Source organism: Nannobrachium achirus (assembly GCF_963921795.1).
Source record: "Nannobrachium achirus genome assembly, chromosome: 12".
NCBI classification, from domain to species: Eukaryota; Metazoa; Chordata; class Actinopteri; order Myctophiformes; family Myctophidae; genus Nannobrachium; species Nannobrachium achirus.
Window position 1 is genome coordinate 24,871,511 of NC_137832.1, and position 19,093 is coordinate 24,890,603.

Genomic DNA, 19,093 nt, shown 5'->3' on the forward strand with positions numbered 1-19,093 from the left:
AAACAACCCACATCATTTGTTACATATTATTACTGTGTGTGTGTGTGTGTGTGTGTGTGTGTGTGTGTGTGTGTGTGTGTGTGTGTGTGTGTGTGTGTGTGTGTGTGTGTGTGTGTGTTCTAAAGTAAACCATTTAAGAGAACAGCTGTTCAGAGCAGATGTTTTTAAGTGTCGGACTGATTAAGGAACATGAATAAATGTTAACATTGAGCTCACATGTGAAATATTTTGTCATAATTGTACATTTAAATTAAATTAAATGTTCGTGGGGCGAATCCACATCTTGATTCCTCAAATACGCTCAATTGCTCAAATTTACTTAGGTAGTGTGAATTAAGTAAATACATTAATCGAAAGCATAAATTATTCTCCTAGCTGAGAAAGAAAAACTATATCTCGGATATAACATTTTCAGCTGTCGTCCCAAAACTGCTGGGTCAATCTAATTAAGTGATAGCTCATTTAGTAGCTCTGATCCTCAGCCTGGTCGCTGCCTAATCCCACAACTGTAAACCTAACTGAACCTCCTGTCAGAACGTCCGTCCGTCCGTCCGTCCGTCCGTCCGTCCGTCCGTCCGTCCGTCCGTCCGTCCGTCCGTCCGTCCGTCCGTCCGTCCGCCTGCCTGCCTGCCTAACTGATTGATTGATTGATTGATTGACAAAATTGACTGACTGTCTGTCTGTCTGTCTGTCTGTCTGTCTGTCTGTCTGTCTGGCTGACTGACTGCACGAGTGACAAACTGACTTAACCTGAAAAAAATGGTTTGCTGGCTGGCTGACCACCTGACTGGTTAATTATCAGACAGATTGACTGTCTGTCTGACCGGCTAAAGGACTAGCTGACAAGTGAGTGACTGGCTCATTGACTGACTGAATATCTGCTTTGGTTCACTTGCTGACTGCGTACATTTGGTGACTGGCTGGTGCAATTGGGTGATCTCCGTTCTCTGTCTTCTCCCTTGCTGTTCACTTAAAGCCCCATTCAGATGTGTCGGCATATTTGATTTTGGTGTCACGTGTGAACGTGCACTGAATTTCGAGTGGCGGCAATCTTGTTTGGGACCTACGACATTGAGGGCAAAGTCTTTGCGGAAACATGTTTCAACACCGTGCCGGCAGCATCATGGTATTGCTTGCATATTCTAAATGCGTTCAACAGTATGTTCTGCAGTTGAAGGTCTTTTAAAGACAGTCTGGTTATATGTTTTTAACTGCTTTAGTGCCTATCCCGAACTAGTTCGGGATGATTTGGACCGTCCTGAGGTGGCATAGAATGGGTTAAATGTTTTATTCTTACTTTTACAATGCACCGATCTCTGCAACAACTAGTCCAAATCACTGTTGGTGATGGTCCCTCCACCTCTCTCTCTGTCTGTAGTGTGAGAGAGAGAGTGTACCACCACACAGCTGCTTTAATTAATGGTCTGTAAAAAAATGAGTGAGTTGATATTTCAAGATATGTTTGGAGTCATTGTGGACATGAGATGTCCACCTCTGTTAACCCACTCATCCCTGTGATAACCTAATGAATGATGATCATTTACCATTATTATTCTAGACTGCAAATGGTCGTCAATTTCATCTCTTCAGCAGAAAACCATTCAGCCGGCAGATGGATGGATCATGGATGCTATATTGATATATCTCATCACCAACTGTCTAGTCTGCGTGCTTACTGTCATATCTCACATGAGTAGTAGCACGTACTCAACTATTCCTCCAAGAATGAGAACGGTTGGCTACATACCGCAAACTGTACAGGAGAATAGGGCATGTGAGAACACTTCTCATACTGTGCATATGCCGGCAACTTATGTTAATGTTTCCCGGAAATCTAACAGTATCTATATCTGAACATAGCTTTAATGACAAGAAAACAAACAGAGGAAGGAAGTGGGGAGTCCCAGCTAATCAACATGTAGGTCACTGAAACACATGCACGCACGCACGCACATGTGGACACATACACGCAACGCACGCAGACACACTAGGGAGGCAGGGCTTTCCACAGCTGTAACAATTAAGGTTTTTACGGATGTATATTTGGAGCTAAGAGATAAATGAAGACAAGAAGAGACAAAGACAGAGAGAGAGAGACGAGAAGGAGAGGAGGAGATGAATACAGTAGTGTGACTCAAGAGACAGAAAGAGGTTGGGAACAGATTGATAGAAAATATCAGAAGAAATATGAGGGAGAGTAAGAAAGTTAGAGAATCAAAGTGAAAGACAGCTGTAGAGAAATAGAGAGGAATATGAGAGAGAGAGAGGGACAGAGAGAAAGATAGAGGAGCAACAGCTGGGCCTGGCTGTTCCTAATGGCCGTCTCTTCTAAATCCCTTGTTTAGGCTTGGTACACATGCACGCACGCACACACACACGCACGCACGCACGCACGCACGCACGCACGCACGCACGCACACACGCACGCACACAGGCCTCTGCAGCGGGGACCAGAGAAGCAGTCTGATGAGCTGCGATAGCGATTAGTCATTTCTGAAGCCAAAAATGGTCATGTCATAACTATAGACAGACAAAGAGGAAAAAGAGAGCGAGAGGAACGGATCAGAGGGGGAGAGAATGACAGATCCAGCAAGAGAGAGAGAGAGGCGGCAATACATCAGAGACTGACAGAGCAAGGAGTGAGCGGGAGATAATGAGTGAACGACAGAGACAAAAGAGAGAGAGAAGAGAGGAGAGGACAGAAAGACGATTCCACAGGGAGTGGAGAGGAAGCGGAGGATGAGTGATGGAGTAAGGATGGAGGAGAGGAATAAACTTACAAGAAAGAGAGAGAGATAAACAAAACCGAGAGAGCGAGAAAGTGAGAGCAGGGCTGTCATGATTATGGCATTTCACATGACGATTATTTGTCGCTCAAATAATTGCGATTTAATTGTGTTTTCGTCGTTGACAATTGCATTTCTGTTTGGCTTTTAGGCTTTGAAGTTGCACATGGTAGATACAGTATGACACATGATCTAAATATACAATGAAATTACTGACATATTTGACAACTTTATACGTAAAAAAGAACATTGACGCATCGCAACACGCTGTGAGCTTGTAGATCTGCTATTTCCACTATTTTTTACTTTAAAAAAAAAAGAATGTTTTCAACATGGAAACGATTATGAAACATATCGCGATTATGTCAAATACTTGCGATTAGACGATTATGTCATAATTGTGACAGCCCTAAGTGAGAGTACCCAAAAGAGGTAGAGAAATAGGTGGAACAAAAAAGGCTGACATAAAGGCCATGCAAAAGCAGCAAAACAGTGGTAAAGGGATCGAGAGTGAAACATGAGACGGAAGAGAACCAAAGAAAATGATAGATGATACACAAAAAGGAGTAAGAGTGTCAGAGAAAGGGAGAGGAGGGAGAAACGAGATGGAAGGACAGATATGCGTGAACGAGCAACACGGCGAGAGAGATAGTCTTTCTTGTCAGTTTAATTGATGCTGCGTGACAGTGCCTGTCCATTCATTTTAATGATGTTGGCTCTGACACGCACTTCATGTCCCCCAACAACATGTTAACTTTGACTGCTGAAAGTCAAACAGAGGGTCCACATACAAGTGTGTGTGTGTGTGTGTGTGTGTGTGTGTGTGTGTGTGTGTGTGTGTGTGTGTGTGTGTGTCAGTGTGTCAGCACATCCTGTAGGAATGGTTTCCTCGTCCTTTTCCTGTTTCATCTTATTTTAACCTCTAGACACGGGAAACACTGCGGTGCACATAGGTTCTTCATCGGTGCATACTGTATGCATGCATGCACACGCACACACATGCAAGAATGCGAGCACACACACACACACACACACACACACACACACACACACACACACACACACACACACACACACACACACACACACACACACACACACACACACACACACACACACAACCATTCACCTTGACGCCCCAACATACTGAAAGTCTTCTACAGCACGAAAGCACAACCATTCACAATGCTATCTTTTTTTAGACATTCAATCACACGCTCTGTGGTACATTGTCCTCTTAACCTGGCTGGCACACATCCAGTAACCACCCTAGGCCTCTGTGTGGTGTATGTGTGTTAAAAAAAAATATATATATATATATATATATATATATTATACCTGTCGAATTTAGCGCGCTATTAACTCTACTACTGCCAGATTATTTATTTATTTATTGGGTCTGGTGCCATCAAAAAGCGGCTTACCTTTGCGACGTTATAGTAGATAGATAGACATTTATTTATTTATTTATTTTATTTATTTTTTTATTGTGCAACAATGCACTTTCGCAGACCAGGCAGCAGAGGGCGGTGTCATGCAAGAATTAATGTGAATTTGGCTGTTATGGCTTGCCAGACATTGAGAGCAGTCTCTGGCCACAGAGCCTCAGGGCCAGAGAAAATCAACACAGAAGAGAATTGGTCTCCGTTGATGTTAACGCATAATGGATTTTTAAGACCATCACTGCGGGCGATGTGATTACAGTACACGGCGGCGCGACCCCTCATCAGCTTACGGACATCAACGAACGAACGGCCGTATTGGCGCGGCACGACCCAAAGAATTGGGGCGAACGGGAACGTCCGTAGCTGTATAAGAGTTAACTAGTTAACTCACAATCCTTTTAATGCCGATAATTTTTTTAACGTGCGATTAACGCAGCTGATGTTTGAGCCTCGGTGCGCTCCGTAGTATAGAGAGTGAGGAAGCGAATGCGCTGACAACAGTCAGTCAGTGTGTGATGCGGCTAGCAGCAGGGCTAGTCATAGTATGAGACCCCATAACTCTATGCATGAGACAGACAAAACGGCGGAGATTTTTGCAGCACACAACCACAATATCACCGCTGACGGCGCCGCGCGCATCAAATACCGAAGCGTTGAAACGGCACATCTGTAGACAGCGCGAGCCCCAGACACACACGCTCCCAAGAACAGGAGCGCTCCAACTTGTACACGAGCACATAGTAGCCTACGTAGTACGTCCTTTATACAGTGCTCCCCAGACCCCCGCACCAACACGCTAACAGTGACCACCAAATGCATGCAACAACGGCCAGAGAACCCACATAGCAAACAGGTTTGGCACAAATCCAATCCGGCAGTTATGGCCCAAATCCGGCTGTTATGGCCCAAATCCGGCTGAAATCCGGCAGGCCTGGCTGACTATGGCTTGTGTGCCACACATCTCCAACGAGCCATCAGTGTCTCTAGTACATAACAGCTGGGTTTCTCATAGTGCACTAGGGTGCCCAATAACACCAGTCCAGGGTGCCTCAGAATACTTTGATAATATTTAGAATGTATCAATATTACTTCAGTTAAACCAATTTAGACCCTCTAATGCCTCATGCTTGCTTTGTAAAACACCCCTGAGTTGCACTGTACTCGAGTTATATTTATACACCAACTCTCTTCACCAAAAATAGCCGATCTACAAGCTCTTGTAGCATCTTGTAATGAGCTTGTAAATCTGCTACTGTTGGTGAATATCCCCTTATAATAGGGATGCTGGGGTTTAGTGATTGAATGCCAAGTTTATTTTAAATCTGTCCTAATGAAAGATTTAAGCGAGCCTCCACACACTCAAAAGTGTGCAAAATCATGTTCTTTATTTTCAGTTAAATAAAGTGCAAGCTTTTGGTCATAGACCTTCTTCAGGCATGCAGCACCTCGATGAGTCCTTTCACTATTAATCTGTCCTAATGGAAGCAGATATTTTCTAAAGTTGTTATATGTTTGTTAGGCCTATTATGGACAGTATTTGTTATTATTCCAAATAATAATAAATATGCTGTATTTGCATAAAGCAAGTAGGCTATTTGTCTACTCCCATGTTGATATGAGTATTATTATCTGTTTAAGGTAGATTTAGAACAAATACAAAATATGCGATTAATTGCGATTAATCGTGCGATTAACTATGGACAATCATGCGATTAATGGGATTACATTTTTTAATCGACTGACAGCCCTAAGAGATATATATATATATATATATATATATATATATATATATATATACAGTACACACACACATATATATATATATATAGTGTGTGTGTGTGTGTGTGTGTGTGTGTGTGTGTGTGTGTGTGTGTGTGTGTGTGTGTGTGTGTGTGTGTGTGTGTGTGTGTGTGTGTGTGTGTGTGTGTGTGTGTGTGTGTGTAGAACAGTTCCATTTACCTTTCCCTTTCCACTCTTGTCTTTCCATTTTGGCGCAGACTTGGCTCGGTTTCATAACCATGCTCAGCCATGGCCGAACCAATGCAGCTCAGTGACAAAGGTATTCAATGATGGGTTCAGTGGGACAGCACTAATGAACACAAAAGGCTGCTCCAAACACGTTTGAACATTTACTACTGCCAGACAGCAGAGAGGGAATTATATCTCTGAATCCACAATTATTCATAGAATAGAGCCATTGTCACCAGTAGACACTCAACGGCATCTTATCGCATGGTTGATTACAGACTACTCTTCAGGTAAAATGGACAAATACTTTGTAAAATATAGGCCTAGTGGATCGGCCCGGGACTCAGCAAAGCCCCTCCATTCCATTTCCAAAGCAAAAAGCATGACTAGTCCAAGTTGTTTCTTTTCACCTGACAAGGGGGATTTCCCTGGTATGTACGTAGCGCGTGGAAGGAACACGTTATTCCTACCAGTTCCTTTCCCCTCCATCAGGCGCCCGGATGGCCAGGGGGAGGCATTATTGAGACCAGGATTACTGCATGTTTTTGTGAGGGTATCTACCCTAGGAGACACGGGGAGAACATGCAAACTCCACACAGAAAGGCCCTTTCGCCCTCAACACCCAGAGCGTCCCCCGGCGGGAATCGAACCCAGGACCTTCTAGCTGTGAAGTGCTACCAACTGCGCCACCGGGTATTTTATTTCTGATATATTTCTGTATATTTTACCCTACTGCGCTCTGTCTGTAATATACATGGACATTATCCACAACTTGAGACAGCGAGACAGAAATGTGTTTATTAAGCACTGTCCACCATCCAACAGTACACTGTCCACCCAATGCGTTTGTGACACGTTTGCGACACCTTCGACCAAAAAGGTAATTTTAGTTGGTTTAATAAGGTTGCAGTTTACTATGAGAAACGGCACAGCTTGTCTGTGTCCGTCTGTGTAGACGTGTACACATTTTTACGGTCTATGGGTTTGCCGCTCTGACATCATACTCTGATGTCACTTGGGATGTCAGGGGAACCACTCGTACAGAATGGGTTTGCCGCTCTGACATCACGCTCTGGCTTCACTGTGATGTTCCCTGATGTCGTCAATATTAATTATGCCCTGTTAGAGATAACCCTGTGATGCCAGGGGAACAAATCCCTTTTATGCCCATAATGGAGATCCCTGATGTCCACAACCCTGATGTCCACATCACTGTGGCGCGACCTTGCCCTTTAGGGCAAGGTATACTAGTAAGACGCCTCACCCTGAGGCGTCTTACTAGAATATACATTTATGTTACAGTTTATTTGACAAAAACAGTAAGATTGAGAAAGGAGTGCTTGTTTTAGTTCACCTTATGGGCAGTCCCTGGAAGAAGTTCATGTCTCAGTGGTAGAGCATTTGACTGCATTAGTCCCAAGCTGGTGAATGCTAACCTGGTGAATGCTACTATGCCTAAACCTAACCCTAACCTCAGTAAAACTATGCTTAAACCTAACCCTGATCTCAGTAAAACTATGCCTAAACCTAACCCTAATCCTAACCTCAGTAAAACTATGCCTAAACCTAACCTTAATCCTAACCCTAACCTCAGTCAAATTATTCCTAGATCCCTGCAGGAGGGACCGCCTGCTCCACCTTGTGCCCAAAAACGAGCGCTCCTGTTCTCAATCTTACTCATTCTCAAAAACACTGTGACAAATTTAGGGTAGATGTCCACCACTAAAACTACATTGACGTCACTGTAGTTTTTCAAAGGGACTCCAGGTAGAGATTACAGGTCAGCCACAGAGGAAACACAAACGATATCCAGGCAGTCACATAGCTCTGTCATGGCCCGGTGCGGCGCGGACACATTTGGCCTCAGAGCGGCCATGGAAAAGAGCTCTTTGTGCGGTGATGACTCAACAGGACCACACAGGAACACAGGGCAGCTGCTGGAAGGAAGGTGCTGCTGTATTATATTATTCAACCTCACCCATTATGGTCTGTCTTCAATGACAGATTGGTCTGTGTTATTTCTCCCCACACACACACACACACACACACACACACACACACACACACACACACACACACACACACACACACACACACACACACACACACACACACACACACACACACACACACACACACACACACACACACACACAGAGAGAGAGAGAGAGTCGGGTCACCTCCAGTTGCCCGAGTCCCTGTCTGGTTTATTCAGGTACGGCTCCATAACACCTGCTGCTGTACCCAGAGAGTTGTTTGTCTGAGCCGCCAGCCAAGCAGGAGTGGTTGGATTTAAATAATAACTTGTACTTGTACATGTACTGTCATGCACAGCCTATCATTTTAGTCAGCTTTTGCAGATTCCAATTGGCTGCCTTCCAAAGTTCAAGGGCCCGGGTAGGCAACCCGGCCTGGCAGGGATGTGCAGCTTTTCTTTTTTTTCTTCTTTTTTTTGCAAATGAATGCCCTACTTCATCATACAAGAGTGTCGCACAAAAGTAATGAAAATAGTCGATCTACGAGCTCACAACTCATCGTGATCCGACGTGTTGTTTCACTATTGTAAAATGCTTTTTAAAATAATAATGAAAAAGAAACGGTTTCGGACATACAGTACAAGGATTCCACCCGACAGCAATGATTTATATCTACATCACAAACTATCTTGTCTCCCTGGCCACACACCCCTTCATCATCATTATCCTCATCATCATCATGAGCTCTACCATAAGTGGTGTTACACAACAGATGGAGACACACACACAGACCCACACAGGACAACACAGACAACACAAGACGCTTATTATGAGCCAACCCTCATTAAGGACAAACGAGGAACTTTTCACTCCATCAGCAAAACTGAGCGGGAAGGGATGGAAGGATGTATGGAGGGAGGGAGGGAGCGAGGGAGGGAGGGAGGGAGGGAGGGAAGGAAGGAAGGAAGGAGAGAGAAAAAAGGGAGTGGCATAGAGTTAGAGGCTACAAAATGGCTTTTTAATTATGCCATTAAAAGTATTTTGGAAGTTATGAAATTTGTCTCCAGTGGAAAAGCGGGAGAAAGGGGAGAGCTTTTTCAATTATATTTGTGCGGTTTCTGAGGGTGTTTTAACGTTGGAGAAATTAAAGGGGGAACCGATGTATTCTTTAGCAGCCAATTAGTTCCACTTTAAAAGCCAGTCAGGGACAGCAAACAGATCCTGCATGGCTAAAAATAGAAAATAATAATGAAATAAAATAAAATGAGGCGGGAAAGATAAAGAAAATGGCAGAGGACAAAAATTGCCCAGAGACTTGTGATGGAAATACACCGATGATGACATGACCCATGTCTGTGAGAGAGGGAGGGAGGGAGGGAGAGACAGACCGAAACAGGGTACGGGAAGACAGAAAGTGAGTAGGAGAGATGAAGAAAATTATAATAAAAAATCGCACCCGTGCGAAGTGAGCGGTGCAAACTAATTCCTGCACAAATCAGTGTTGATAGGCATGCATGGCAATATTCTTATTGTTGTGTATGATGTCAGTCTAGAGGTCTGCTCAGGCTATATAAGTCTTTATTGTCATTTCTCATCAGTTAGTTGACCAAGCTACGGATTGTAGCTTGTAAGAGTGTCATAGTGTAATGATAAGTGACCTTATTTACCTCCAGAGAGGCCTCCAGAGAGGCGAGAAGAGGCCAGAAGATGAATATTTTAGTTTTTCAAAGTCTGTTCATTTGTATTTTAAACTTGTATTACCTGCCTATCATTTATAACTTGTAAGATTTTCCACAGTCTGTCTAAAAGTGTGGTTATTTTATCGCTTATAAGTGATATTCATCTAATATAATTTTGAAATTCAAGGTTAGCACCGCTCAATAATTTTTCGTATTTTACGCGGCCTAAACGTGTTATGACGTATTTTACGCGGCCTAAACGCGTTATGACGTATTTTACGCGGCCTAAACGCGTTCTAAATCAGGGTGAACCAATCGAGTGCCTCTGTGACTATGACATCATGGACAGATCAACAGAATCGAAGTGTTTCATTGGTCTAGCGAGCTTATGTCATCATCATTTGTGACATCATAGTTTTGGTAAAAAAGCGGTCTATAGGAGCGGATAGCACCGCTCAAAAAAAGTAAAAAGAGAGAGGGACAGAGAGTAGCAACTGCAGATAGGGCGGAGGATTCTACATAAACACGGGTCCTTCCTCATCTACCACTCCCTTTCTCTCCGTCCCTTCCGCTCTCCCCCCGCCGCGCTTACAACATCCCTCCCTCCCTCCCTCCCTCACTGCCTGCCTGCCCGCAGGTCTCTCTCTATCTGTGCGGATGGACGACTCATTCTGTGGAAATCAAAGCTTTGATAAAGAGAAAATTGCATTGGTCGGGCAAGGGGAGAAAACAGGAAGGATACACCCTGCCATGCCCTATGGGAGCAGTCAGTCAGAGAGAGAGAGAGAGAGAGAGAGAGAGAGAGAGAGAGAGAGAGAGAGAGAGAGAGAGAGAGAAGAAATGGACAAAGGAGGGATGGTGGAGAAAACAGGGATACAGATTAAAAAATGTGATTAAAGTACATAAAGGGTGGGAGAGAGAAGAGAAATGAGTAACGCACGGACACACGCACGTGGGCGCGCGCTCGCACACACACACACACACACACACACACACACACACACACACACAATGCTTGCTCTCTTGCTCTCTCTCTGTCTCTCTCGCTGCACTCTCTGGCTATCGGCTGAAGTGTCAGTGGATGTTGACACTATTAGTGTATAGGCCGACAGAGAAAGAAAGAGAGAGAGAGACGGAGAGAGAAAGTAACTTGTGGCCCCTGGCCAAACAAAAGGGAAAATAGATTGGGTTGGTGGGGGGTCTTGATGCCATGGCATGCACTTTTCCTGGGCAAACACCTCAATTCTCTCATTACACTCCATTATATGGTCCATCCTGCAGACAAAACACCACTCCCAGACAGGGGTAATGGGAAATCAAGACAGTTCTCCATTGTTTATGGTCTGTGCGGATCCCCTGTGAAGCCCATAAAAGGAGGGCAAGCCAACTGCCAGTAAAGGCATGTAAAGGACACATCACATTAGTGATGTGTCGTTCATGAGTGATTCGTTCATGAGAACCGAATCATTAGCAAGATTCGTGAACGATTCGTTCAAATCCCTGAAATGTGTCGTTCACACTTTCGTTCACACCCTCGCCCCTCCCACTAATAGCCCCCGGCACACAGGACGGGAGGTCGGGCTGTACTCGCAACGTAATAAAGACGCTCCCGCGATAGTGTTTTTCACGGGACGATCGTGCTATGAACGGTGAAGGTGATGAATCGTTTTAACGGATCATTACCGCGAACATGAACGAAATGATTCGTTCACTGAAATGAACGGGATTGCCCATCACTACATCACATAATGTACTTACACTCAACGTGTAAGTATAAAAAGTACAATGAGAAAATGACATGGCTGTTTGGGGGGATCCTTTGCATTTTCCAACAAGTAGATGTTTTTATACATGTTGCACATAATGTTCTGTGAACCTTGAAGTCTGACATGTCTCAGCTCCATTGGCACCTAGACAAATTCCTGCACATTTAGGCCTACAGTACATGGTGATTTAAGTGATTGGGGGTTTCATTCATCCCACTATACAATTCATAGTACAGTTATGAACTGAACCTTCCAATCGGTACCTACCGGTATATGGCATTGTTTAGTCAAGAGCTCAGAATTCACAGCATTGAGGTGAGGTTCAAAGCTCAGACAAAAGGAGTATTACATGGAGTTTTATCTCTACATTGTACCATGTGCTGTAGGGATGAGTGAGTAATGGTGTGTGTGTGTGTGTGTGTGTGTGTGTGTGTGTGTGTGTGTGCGTGCGTGCGTGCGTGCGTGCGTGCGTGCGTGCGTGCGTGCGTGTGTGTGGGGGGAGGTGTTGAGACTGTTGCACACAATGTTGAACAGCTGCAAAACTGGCAGGCAATTTCCTCCCCATTTTTTGTTCTAAAGTCTTTGCTATCTTGTTTCCCATTTATTTTCTATTCATACATGCAGGCAAACAAAAGGACAGAGTATGGATGAAATAAAGAGATTGCAGATACAAACAGCCATAACGAGAACCTTGGAGTAGAGCCGCTGCTCCTTTACATAAAAGGGAGCCAGCGAAGGTGGTTTGGGCATCTAGTAATGTATGTCGCCAAGACATCTCCCCAGGGAGGTTTTCCAGGCCTGTCCAGCTGGGAGGAAGCCAAGGGAATAGAGGTGGGACGTTCGTGAACTAATCAAGTCTTTTGAACAGCTCTTTGAAATGAACGATGGCATCCGGTTCGCAGTAGGGAGCTGGGAGCCGTTCCCTTTTTTTTGAGGAGGGGGAATACATTCTTTACTTAAGTAAAAGTATCAATACTACATCGGTAGAAGTTCGGAATTATCATGTACTTGTGTAAAAGTACAAGTATTGGTATTAAAATGTACTTTAAGTACGAATAGTACAAAGTACAAGTTTTCCAATGAATCAAATGTAGAAAAATCATTTGAAGTTAGCCAATCTACAAGCTCACTGAGCTTGTATTCACTTTCAGTCCAATTTACTCCACAATATTTGGTTTTAACCAATTTAAATTACAAGTTTGGGGAGAGCCTCCTTTCTGTGCGTCCTCTCTCTCTCTCACATCATCACCGGAAGTCGAAGTGATTTGTAATTATAATGAAAATCTACAAAGTAACTAGTGACTAAAATGAGCCAGTCTTTTGAACGGCTCTTTGAAAGCAAAGGATCCCAGAGATCTGGCTCACTTCAAAGAACCATAAATCCGATCTCTACAAGGGACAGACTGGTGGGGGAAAACAGTAGGCGATCTCCACGTTGGCCTGGGAATGCTGCTGGATAATGTGGCTGGTACAGTATGTTAAGTGGGTTGGTTGGTTGATTGATTGATTTACTGATTGATTGATTGATTGATTGACTGTCTGATATATTTATGGTCAAAATGCATATGCATGCACATATATTTGTGGATAATGTATCAAAAATATATATCAAAATTACAATAAAGCTTGAGAGCTTATATTCATTGTGGTCGTGCATGCATGCATGCATGCGCGCGCGTGTGAGTGTGTGAGTGTGTGTGTGTGTGTGTGTGTGCGTGTATGGTTATTCTAATAAGCTGTAGGAACAGTACAAGGAGTACTGTACAGGTTGTACTGCTGGTCTTTTCATACAGAAGGTGTCTTAAATTTTCTCTTTAATTCAAAACTTTTTTCCCCCCCTAAAATGTATTGTAGCTATTAGCTAATTACTTTTTAGACCCGTTTTCTCCCCAATTTAGTTGTTACGAGAATCTATTTCTACCAACACACATTTCGGTATTGTCACTGCTGTTGTATACTACTACAAGTGGGCAGACACTTGCGACACTAGAAAAATGTGGAATGATTATTGTGAATAACATATCAGAGAAAGATTATCTAAAAAATAACTCAAATTCAATTATCTAAAAAATAACTTAAATTCAATTGAAAAAGTGACACAGTAAGACTTTAATGATCTGGGGGGCCACATTCGGTAGCCTACCAAAAACGTAAATAATTTTTGTGCTCAGAAATCTTTCATGTGCTTGATTTGTCATTAATACATTGATAAACGAATAAAAGTAAAAGGTTGGGAGATGTCTCGTGGACAGGAGGAGATATTAGGCTACCAGAAGAAGGCATGATTCTGACCGCAGCATTGTGTTCGGTCAGTGCAGATGGTCTGCCTCTGGTTTTCATGTGATGTTTCAGTGAGCAGAGAGTCTCTGTTTCCCCCAGGTCTCCTGACATCATTATCAAAAAAAGGAAAATGAGAATATTGTTTGTGTCTCCTCCAAATGTCAGAACCTGTAGTTTAAATAGCAATGAGCAATAGTGCAACTACCTCTTAAAGCGAATGGGAAACTACACTCTGATTGGTCTAATTGATGCTAGAGTTATGACCGAACCTAACAACTGCAGTCTTGTCCACGCACATATGTGCGCGCACGTGTGCGCACACACACACACACACACACACACACACACACACACACACACACACACACACACACACACACACACACACACACACACACACACACACACACACACACACACACACACACACACACACACACACAAATACCCTGCAATCAGACATCTTCCTCCTCACTCTCAGGTTCTCTGAAATTCTGTAAAGACACTGTGTACCTATGTGTGTGTGTGTGCGTGTGTGTGTGCATATGTTGCACATTTGTGTGTGTGTATCTGCACGTGATGTGTTCGAGCTCATGTTACTCTATGTATGTGTCTGTCTATGTCTGTCTGTCTGTCTGTCTGTCTGTCTGTCTGTCTGTCTGTCTGTCTGTCTGTCTGTCTGTGTGTCTGTGTGTGTGTGTGTGTGTGTGTGTGTGTGTGTGTGTGTGTGTGTGTGTGTGCGCGCGTGTGCGTGTGTGCGTGTGCGTGTGCGTGTGCGTGTGGGTGTGTGTGCGTGTGCGTGTGTGTGAACCTGGCGGGCATTTGGAGGATATTAGCTGGAAGGAAATAAAGAACCCTGTGATTCGGTTACGAGGAACCTGAGAACTCTGATGGAGTTGTATGGGGATAGAAGGAGAGAGAGGAAAGGAGAGAGGGAGACATGCAGAAGGAGGGGGGCAGACTAAGTAGAAATCTGAAGAGTGAGAGAAAGAAAAAGAAAATTAACAAAAAAGAGAACATTATACAGAAACGGGAGAGGTAAGGGAGTGAGAATCAAATTGCTTCCTATCGTAAAGTGCATAATTACAGTATACAGATGTTATTCTTCTTAGATGAATGAAGTCTGCCTCCTGTTGAGATCTGTTTTCATCCATGGCTTTCTTGCTTTTTCCTGAATTAGTTGTAACTTTAATGCATTTAAAATGCTACAAAGATGCAAGATTGTGAATTAGCCAATACCAAATTGCGAATCCTGGATTCGCTGCCCTCCACTTCCTCCTACCCAGCATCACGGTCTGGAGAAATGTAGTCCCCTCAGCACTGTCATGGCGCAATATGTCTACGTAGGTGGTGTGTCTCTTTCCCCTCTATCCTCTGTGTTAAATGCATTTTTTTTAAAATTTTTATTGGCACTGAGCTTGAGCCCGACCCTACTACTGACAGATTTCTACTGTCAGTAGCAAGCTAATACCCTTCTTTTTCCACTGTGTCCGAGACTAGGGCAACGTCATCTGCATAGTCGAGGTGGGTGATCGTGATGGGATTTACTCGCTGAGTGTTCCTCGGGACCAGTGTGAAACCCAGTGGCTCCTCCCTGCCACTGATTGTGAGTCTCAGGGCATCTGGTCCATCGCCACAATAAACACAACAGGAGCCTGCAGTAGGCGTGGCTCCAGGGGCCAGCAGGCACAGACGCTCACACATTTTTTGAAACACCGTCTTCGTGTCCACTTTCTTGCCCACCCTGTCCATTGTCCGTCTTGCGTGCCAAAAACGCATCATAGTCTACCCCATTTTGTCAAGTGAACTGTCCGCTCTCGCTTAAGGGCCATTACATAACAATTGAAGGCTGGATAGCAATTCACCTCCTCAACATCTTCATCATTATCAGTCTACATTAATCGAAATCAAATGAGCCACCAAAAGAGACAATTGATTTTTCCCACGCATGCCCATTCATTCTTATTATTTAATCACACTACTAATGACATTTCATGATCTAAGATGGTTAGTTAGTCTGTTATTGTTATTATTAAGACTAATGTTTACTGTTTTTGCCCTTGGAGTAGCACTATTTTGGGGATTAGCCGGTGTTATGTACTCAGTTGTTGCTCAGACGTTTATTTCAGTCAGGCCGTCTTCTAAAAATACTTTTATTCTTTAGTCGTAGTAGAATTTGGTTGGTACTCAATATGTTCTGCCGTTTTTTTGCCCAACATGGACACTCATATTAGGCCTGCCTACTTAATGAATGGAATCTGCACACATTTTGCGTTTTCCCAAGGGCCAAGGCCCACAGAAGTGTTAATTTTGACATAGTTCTGACTTCACAGTTAATGTCATCATCTTAAACACATTCTTTTTTGGTACATATTTGTTTCAATTTGAGGACAGTGAATCTATACACTCGAAGTGTACAAACAAAATCCCAAAGTTTGACACAGAACAGTCCAGCTGGTGCCCAAGTTTAGTGACACACACACACACACGAACGGGCGAAAACATAAAACAGTCGTACTGCCTGGCCAAAGACAATACAATGAAACAGACAGAGTACGAGAGAGAGAGAAGAAAGATATAGAGGTCTGGGGGGGCAAGCAGCGGTAGAGCTGGGTGCCAGAAGAGTCGAGTCATAATTCAGCTTCATTAGTGTCTATGTGTGTTGACCTATTGACATCCTTGTCGCTCCTTCTAATCCTCCACACATCGATCCTACAACCTTCTCAGCCGGAGGACTGTTACTGCTTTTTATTGTTTAGCAACCCAGGCCTATATATTCCTAATGCGTCTCCCCCCTACCCCTCTATCGACATCAATACCGAACTCTCATGAATGAGCGGCATAAGGTCAGAATTTGTTTATGTGCCCCCAGTGGAGCTGGCAAGGATGTATATCTTAAACTTTATGAGGTGCTTGTTGATTCCAAATGATAATGATTCAAGTTGAACCCATTTCCAAAAATGCTCCACAGAAGCTTGAAGCTACAGTACTTGTCCATAATCTATGGGGCATTGAGTTTTAAAAGTATTTGCATCTTGCCAAGAGTATATTACTGGAAAAAATATGGTAATTTGTCTTGATAATGTTGTGTTGTGAAAATTGTATTCTGGTTTTATAAGTGTGGCTTAACAAGCAGCTTCACCTTGGATTCATTCCAGTGGAATGGATTCCAGAAACACTGATTGACTTCTTTTTTAAATAAAATTATACTTTGAAGAAAGGCCGATAACTGCACTTGTTTTGGCATGTCATTATTAAAACAAGCATTTAATGGATTTAAAGTTATGTTGCAATAACTTGCAAATAGTCTTAGATTTCAAGCTTTTTACTTTAACGTGCATGATGCATACAGTATACGCGCGTGTGTGTATCTATTACTAGATGTTGGTACAACCCAATTTCCCATTGGAGTAAGTTAAGTAGAAATGTAGTTATAACTTGCACGCTAAGAAATATAGGCCACTTTATTTCCCGAATAGATGTCATGACCAGTGAAGAGTGTTTAATTTCAGAATGAAATATATTTTGGTATGTGTATTTGTTTAGCTGAAAGGATTCCCATTAGCTGATGCAGTAAGCTAGTGTTACTGAGATCCACACCTGACCTACTATACAAAGCAACAAAACACAAAACAACACAAAACACATTAAATTGCGGTCCAGGCGTATACCACATACGTAGGCTCTGATGCCTGTCAGCGTGTCGAGGGTTCAAATCCCGATCCCTATACGACCTTTGCTTCCCGTCACTCCACGTCTCTCTCCCTGTTTCCTGTCTACCTTCTGTACTATCAATAAAGGCAGAAAGCTCCCCCCCCCAAAAAAAACAAAAAAACAAACAAACAACATCATTAAATTGCAAACTCATTTAGTGCCTATCCCGAACAAGTTCGGCTTTTCTTTGGCAAAAAACTTTTTTTTTTTTTCTTTTACTCACCCTGAGCTGCTTGGACCAACGTGGGTGGTCCTGGCTCGTCCAGCGCTTTCCAACGAGCCATTTTAGATGGTCCGATGATTTATTCCTTTGAAAATGGTTTAAAATAAAGTTTAGACCCCCCCCCCCCAATGTTCACTGAATGTTCACTGTCGGCGGCGCGACGTATTCCAGTGTGCCTATCCCGAACTAGTCCGGCTTTTTTAATAAAATGAATAAAATAATCCGAGGCCGCACCAAGCCTGGCTCTAAATTTAAAATCTAGGCCGCCGACCGAAAGCCCTTTCCACCGGCCCGTAATCGGGTAACGACGCCGCATCGCGCCGCCGAATCCAATACAAAGTCACATCTTTAGAGAGCATTTTCTCTGAACTGTGTTCTAATCTTAGCTTGAACGTTTTATTTACGGCTTAAATCGCCGAATATCTATCTTCTAAATGAGCTATCAGCCTATAGCTATCTGTAGCCATTTCATCCGGGTCCTTCTCATCACAAGCACAAACATGTACACGCGCGTCACTGCCACGTGGGTCCCTGTCTGTTGCAGCTCTCGCCTATGGAGTAAAGCCTGGCCTCAACAGACTTTGACTTTGACGCCCCCAAGTGGCACAGAAAGAGTTAATATACTGAATATTACAATGACATCAATATACATGAACTATAAGTTCCCGGCCCTTCGGGCCGCTTACATCTAGAGATGTGATCCAACAGATCTGTATCTGTCCTTGCACACTTTCCCACGTAGTGCTAGTTGTCCAGGTGCCCACCTCTCCAAGTGCCCAGATGTCCCTATTGCCCAGGTGTGTGTCTGTCTGTCTGTCTGTCTGTCTGTCTGTCTGTCTGTCTGTCTGTCTGTCTGTCTGTCTGTCTGTCTGTCTGTCTGTCTGTCTGTCTGTCTGTCTGTCTGTCTGTCTGTCCGTACTTACGTCCATCCATCCACCCATCCATCCATCCATGGATGGATGCATCCATCCATCCATCCATCCATCCATCCATGGATGGATGGATGCATCTTATCTCTATCAAAGCTATACTATGTAACTTTTTTAATAAAACAAATCTTAAAATTGTCCTACTTATTAAATCGCTAAAGTTTTAGAACGCCCACTCTGTTCATTTCAGCTCCCAAAGCCTTTTCTTTATATGTGTTCTACTGAGCCCTGGTGGCCGTGACCGGGGCTGTTTTTCCCAGCAAAATTACATCATATGCATCATTCTGTACACGTGTCTCCCTACCGGCCAATCAAAGCCCAGATCAT